Source organism: Haliaeetus leucocephalus, unplaced genomic scaffold (genome assembly GCF_000737465.1).
Source record: "Haliaeetus leucocephalus isolate CR32 unplaced genomic scaffold, Haliaeetus_leucocephalus-4.0 Scaffold417, whole genome shotgun sequence".
NCBI classification, from domain to species: Eukaryota; Metazoa; Chordata; class Aves; order Accipitriformes; family Accipitridae; genus Haliaeetus; species Haliaeetus leucocephalus.
In genome coordinates this window covers 7,387,484-7,394,796 of record NW_010972853.1, presented here as the reverse complement: position 1 = coordinate 7,394,796, position 7,313 = coordinate 7,387,484, and positions in this window count along the sequence as shown.

Sequence of the window (7,313 nt, the reverse complement as noted above, 5' to 3'; positions counted from 1 at the left end):
CTGGGCCCTGCTGCGCCAGGCCTACCAGCAGGCCCGGGTCCTAGCTTGGCCTCGGCCAGTCCCCATCCCCAGGGATGTGCCCGATGCCCCGGGGATGGGGCTGCGCCGGTGCCCACTGCCAGCCCTGGTCCTGGCTGGGGGCTGTGACCAGGCCTGGCTGCCAGGCTCTGCCCGTCTGCCAGCCTGAGGAGCCCCTGCCACTTCTGGCCCCAGGCCCACATGGAGCTGCAGCCCACTGCAGCACCTTGGCAATATTTAGTGAAGGAATCTTGTCTCCTTTGTGGCAGCGCTTGGTATCATACAATAAATATATTGTGTTGTGAAAAAAAATATAAATTAGCTCAATTATTAAGGAAATGGAATGTCATACTAGAGAACTCAATTTTTTTTTGTTATGCCACTGAACTCCTTTGAGGTGTTGAAGAACAGAACAGAAATGCCAAATGCTTTTGTCAAAGAACTTGATTCAAATGGTTCTTTATTGTAAATTTATACTTAGAGGGGGAACAAAGAGCTACCCCCACACAGCAGCACAGGTCCTTTGGTTTGAGACTGTAACTGCGGGGAGGGTTGCTGTTATGTGCTCACCTGGGTTGTTCATACAGTTCTTGCGTGCTTTCAGCATATGCCAGCTAGAAAACTCCTAAAGAATCACTTGGTTTGGAAGGGTGACCGCTCCAGGGACGGTTCCTGTAGGCAGTCTGCATGCAGCACTCTTTGCTGGAGACAGGCACAAACACTCTGTGCTGCCTAGCCTCAGTGCCTGGGAATGCTCCTGGGCTTGTGCAGTTTGCTCATAGAGATAGAACCTGGGGCCTCCTGCAATAAAGGGACCAATTGCCCAAGGAAAGTCAGTGTGGGTAGTTGCCTGAGCTAGCTGTTAGTCAATGCTAGACAATGGTGTGTGGTTTAAGTCTTTATTAAGCACCTATTTGGATAAATCTGGGTCTTACCTGTGTTTGAAATTCAAAACAATATCAGATGTGTTCGTGGAGTTAAGCACATAAACCAGATTGCCTTTGCTCCATCACAAACAAACCAACCTACTCCCATCTCTAGAGTCAGATGTGCTCTGCTTCAACCCAATGATTGAAAACACCACTAGAAGGTGGAAGACCTAGGTTTGATTTCTTTCTCTGCTTAATTTAGAGCACAAAGCTCAGTTTCATAAAACTATTAGTCATTTAGTCCAGCACAAACTGGAAAAATGTAAAATAAAATATGAAATCGCTAAACATGCAGATAAATGACAAAATGGAGAAAGTTCAAGCAGGACTTTGTAGGAGGGGGAGGCCAGGCCTCAGAAATCTATTGCAATCTTTGTAAACATCAGCAAATGTACAGTGAAAAGAAACGTGGCAGGTGTAGTGTACTTAAACTACTGAAGTTTTTTATGTTCTCATCCTAAAAACACAGCAATTTTTCTTGCGATAAGAGAGGAAGTCCTCTTGCAGAGTGATACATGGTTAACAGATAGAAAATAAAAGGTAGGAATAAATTATTAGTTCTCACAATGGAGGTTGTTATCAGCTGAGATACCTGTTCAGTGTAAAAGACCTGGAAAAGGTGATGAACGGTGATGTGACAAGGTCTGCCAATTGTTTTTACTGCTCTGAATAACTGTGATGGTAAAATGATGTGAAAGGGTTTCAAGAGCTAAGTGACTGAATGATAAAATGATAGGTGGAATTCAATGTCAATAAATGCTAACTAATGCACATGAGAAACAACAGCCCTAACTAAAAATACACAGTGATGAACTCTGATTTAGTTATTACTGCTCAGGAAAAAAAATTTGTTTTCATTGTGAGTCTCTCTGTCACAGTGTTATCTCAATGCTCAGCAGCATTCAAAACAGCAAATAGAATGACTGAAATTTTAAGAAAGAAATAGAGAATAAAAAAAATGCTATTCTAAAAAGCTCTGATTTATCCATATCTTAAATACTACATGAAGTCCTGGCTCTACCTGAATTGAGACATAATATTGTAATACTAGGTAAGAACAGTGGCAAAAGGAATGGCTTCTCTTTTGGTAAACCATGAAAATACTCCCCAAATTAATAAAATAATAACTAGATGATATTACATGAACTTATTGAGCAGAAATTTTAAAAACATTATGAAGAAATAATTTTGTACCACACATAAGACTGTAAAATTCAATACTACAAGAAACTGTTGATGTCTAACATATAAATAGATTTTAAAAGTGATCAAATAGATTAATGAAATAAAAGTCCATCAAAGCCAATTAAGCATAAAAATAGTGATGTAATTTCAGCTCAGAAATTCCCTAAGTATGAAAGACATGCTAAGAAAGATATCTGCCTCCTGAGACAATTCCACTTTTATACTAAACACTAAGGGGGGGGGGGGGGTTGTACTAAAATGTAGGTTATTATTTAAATAAATTGTTTTAGAAATAATTTATAAATAAAAATCTTTTTAGATAAATAAATTCTAGGGTTTGTTATATACTAAAGGCTAATTGTAAGAAGTGGGGAATGACTTGCCCATGTCTCTGATGTTATGGAGTCATCATTGGGTTATGAAATCAAGTCTTCACTTTCTTGCCTTCTCTGGTCAGGTGAATACCAGTATCTTATAGAAACTTCACCAGCACTGATCATATTTTCTAAGAAACTGCAAATGCACATTTCAGATCCGGTAAGAGGGAGATCTCTCACAAGCCAGATGAAGTGTTCAAACTAGTGGGATATTCTGAGAGGATTCTTAATCACTTGTCCTGATGCTATTTCATTTTGTATAGAGGCTTTAAATATTTATTTAGACAATAACTCTGTAATGTGGTGGAATGTGCCTTCACACAGGGTATATGTTGTTTCAAAGCAAACTTGGATATTTTAGTATGAAATAGAGCAAAGTCAATGCAAAATCTTTAATGCAAGCTACTCAAATCCTACACAGGGATAAAACTTGCTTGGGTTCTTTCACAGCTAGCATCCCTCCCTCTGACTTTCTTCCTGAAGGAGGTAATTTCCTTCTCCTGTATTGTGTGGTTTAACACTACCTTTTTTCCATCTGGCTATAGGATCCTACCTCACCGTCCTCCAGCAATACAGGAACACTTGGAAATTTTAAAGTAATATGCCTGTGATAGGATGTGTCTTTGCCTTTTCATAGGAGATGAGTCTTTTGTTCTGAAAAGCCTATATGCAGACAGTGGAAAAAAAAATTACAGCCACTGCCCAAAATAGATATATGATGGTGAAGAACCCATGCCCAAATTCTTACTGAAGTCATGTGGTGTAACAGAGTAGCAGCACAGGAAAGAAATATTTTGCAATATAATTTCACATACATACCTCAGTATTATCTTATATGTACTAATAGACTCTGAACTATCTTATAATACAAATATACGTTGACTTTTATAACAATATAAAGTATTAATTTCTACTTTATTTGATAACAATACACATTTACTGGGCTTGTGTGTACTTGTTGAATGTGTCTCTGCCCTACCTCTTCCATGCATGTGTAATATGTTGAAACTCTATTTTTCTGTTAACTTGTTTGTGTTCAGACAGATCTTCCTTAGTAATTTACCTCTGTTTATATTCAATTCTATTTCACAAGTTCCATAAACAGGTTTAGTTTCTAGATTAAAAACAATAATAATAAAAATCAATAAAAATGTCTGTGTTTCTGATCAGTTCAAGTACTACAGATAGAGATTTCTCTCCAGCAAAACACATAAGCATGTGCTTAATTTTATATATATGAGGTTTCTTTTTTTAAGTGTAGGATTTAGTTCCCTTTTCAATATACTTTCCAAAGAATTTGTGACTTTCTCTTCATCTGTATTTTAGTATGGTTGGCATTATATTTCTGACTTATCAGATCCAAGGTATTTTTTAAGCTCTAATTTATTTAATTCTTGGAATTGAACCTATTTGATCATTAATTCAACTCTGATGTAATTTCAGAGTATAGTCACTAGTAGTATCTGTTCTAGGCTTCCAGCTAGTGTTATATGTCTTCTCAACTCAACTTTCCTATGTATCTTATATTCATGCTGAGGTCTTGCGGGTCTTCTTGACATGTTTATGAAAAATTCTCAGAGGAAGCGAGAGCTATGCAGTGGAGAAAGATTTATATATCCCAAAGGTAGAGAAGAACAATATGTCAAGCAGGCAAAGAGTGAGCATGTGTATTATACTTTACAGAATTTGGACTGTAAACTTCTTCAGCTTTAAGAAGTCTTCTTAATTCTTAATAAGAATTATTATCTGTTTTGTACAGTGCCTAGTCTTCTGTAGGTATGACTAAAACCAAATAATAAATGATATAAGCACATATGTAAGATCTTAAAAGATATACTGACCCTACATTGAAATAGGAGGAAAAGGGAGTGAAAGTGCAGAGAGGACTTTGACATTTTAGCCACGGAAGTCATCTAAAATTAGATACGCTGATGCTGGGAGTGGTAGAGAAACAAGTCTGATTATCATGTTAGGAGATGTAGAGGGTGGAAGGATGTTTATGTAAAAGGCACAGAAGGAGATGGTGTGAGGGAGAAAGATTTCAGAGAAATCAGAAAAACATCAAGACAAAATATATCTCCCAGGCTTTAGACAAAGACTCATCACTAAAGATTCCCTCATCTATTGTACTGTCTATCAGCATCAGGCTGTCACAGACTGTTTCATGTTAAGGACTGTTTTAGCATGTGTCTGTTGTAAAATAGTTGTGGGCTTTAAAACCAAAGTGAAATCAGTGTTCTTTATAGCCTTGTTATTAGGATTCAAAGTTTCTGCAACAATGAAAAATGCTATTGAAAAAGAATTAAATTTAATAATCAGACTATTAACCAAGGGTATTTGCTGCACATTACACAGAGACAAATTAAAAAGATTACAATAGTTTCCAGAAAACATCTGTTAAACAATGTCAAATTGATGATAAAGAAAATTGAGTTCCCTTTGCAGTTAAGTTTAATCCAGCTGTACCCAGCTATAAAAGAGCTATCAAAGGCAACTATTCATTTGTTGTTAATTCAGAAATGTTATCACTAGGAATCCTTAACACCCGAGTCCTAATATTCTGCCAGGTTTCTGTTTTTCTGAATTGATGGAAATGTGGATAGAGGAGTTGACTTAAGCTCCTCCTTCTAGAGGATAGAGGTACCCTTTATTGTCTGCCACTAGAAGAAAAAGATATGGAGCCAAGTTTCATTTTCCTTTGACTTCAAGTAATGAAAAAACCATACCTTTTGTTAAAAAGAGCAATTTGTGAAAAAAAACCACAGATGCTTTGGTTTACTTGGCTTTTTAAATATTGATGATTCAAAAAGTAAGTATAAGATTTCCTACTGATGAGCTATTTTCTGAATCTGATCCAGTTTCCTGTGAAGTCAATAGAAGAGTTTCAGTTGATGTTAGTGAATTTTCATCTCTTAGAATACCCTTTAGATGAGATTTTTTAAATTTTTTTTTTTCAAGTATTAGAGGTGCTTTAATTCCTGAAAGTAACTGCTATGTCCGTGTCAGTAAATAGTGCAGACCAATGCGAAGAGATCTATAGAGTAACAGTTGATACTGACACCTATGTCCATGCTATATGCATTTCAGAAGGTTCTACCTTGGACTGGTTCTAGTCTGGGCTTGTGGACTGAGTGCCCATTAACAGTTAAATACAGTTTTTTAGTTTAGTTTTGTCCAAAAGAAGTACAAGTGGTAAGCTCTAAGACCTGTCTGCAGTGTGAAACAAAATGCAGTGAGAGGGTATGATCAGGAGACTGTCCTCGGAAGCACATCTGTTACCCAAACTAAAATACTAATACAAAAGGAACCCAGTATGACTAGTTTATGATAAATTAGATGTTGTTAGCTCATGCTGATTCACACCTTTCACTACAAATAGAAACATTAATTTCAAAGATGATATCAGGATGGTAAAATGAACCTCAATCCCTGCCCTCCCCCCCAGCCCCAGCAGACCTTACTGTGTAGTTCTACACTTCCTAATAGTTCAGTCTGAAGACTTTTTGATTGCCTCATATTTCCGTTTCTTCGTTGACTTGTTTAGGATTTTTCTTTTTATTTTTTTATTTGTTTGATTTGAAGAACTTATTCCTGACTTATGTATCTATTTAACCTATTCCTTTCAGTAACAGAGAACAACTACCTATAATTCGGGTAGTTTAGTGTGGTAGAATTGGATCTGATTTAAGTTGTCCTTTGAAGAAAGTATTTTTTAGTAACAAGCTCCTGCCTTTACTTACCAGTGGCCAGGATAAGTAAATTTTATTTAGCTTCTGAAGACCTAGTTTAGATCTTTATTAGACATCATCACCTCTTTTTTATCTTGAAATAAATTTCTTTTTCTATTCCTCTTTCCCATTTTCTCCTCTCAGAATTGATATTGATAAACATAACAGTAATATATAACTCTAGAAACTGAAATAAATAAGTAAGAGTCAAAATAATGAATTAATGAGACACTGTAGAACCTTTGCATTATAAGACAGCTCAGGCTGGAAGGGACCTCAGGAGGTGTCTCAAAGTTGGGTCAGATGTATGGTACTGCCAGGCTGCTCAGGGCTTTATCCATTATGGTCTTGAAAACCTCTGAGGATAGAGACTTCACAGCCTCTCTTGGCAACCTGTTTCACTGCTTGCCTGTCTTCATGGTGGAAAAAAAATTTCCCCTTATATCCACTTTGGACTTCTCTTGTTTTAACTGATTCTGTCTTGATGACCTCCCTGCAGGCATTGGTAGGCTGCTATTAGCTGCCTGCCAAAGCTGTCTCTTCTCCAAGCTGAACAAGCAAACTCCTTCAGCCTGTCCTCACAGAGCAAGAGCTCCAGCTCCCTGACCATCTTGGTGGTCCTCTACTGAACAAATAACAGCTTATTTATGTCTTTCTTATATTGGAGGGGGCCCAAATCTGGATGTAGTATTCTAGATTGGTCTAACAAATACAGAGTAAAGGAGAATAATGATTGTCATGTCTGTGAGCACATTCCCTTTTCTAGGAGCTTAGTTGACTGAGTCCAAGTTTCACCAAGTCCAACTGCTAAGGGCTGTTGTGAAGAAAGGTAGGAGTGGGAATCTGCCCCTCCTTCCCTGGGAAGCTCCTTTTCAGCTGAGGGTCTCACACTTGGCCCCCACCTAAGCAACACTGCAGTTGTGTAGCAGCCAGATCTGCTCCCAGTCTCATACTACCTTGATTCTACCCTGAGCCTAAACCACTGACTTGCTTTTGGGATTGACTTTGGACCTGCCTCATTACGAATGACTTGCTGTGTGATCACAGAACTTAGACAGACTCTAAACACTATCTCC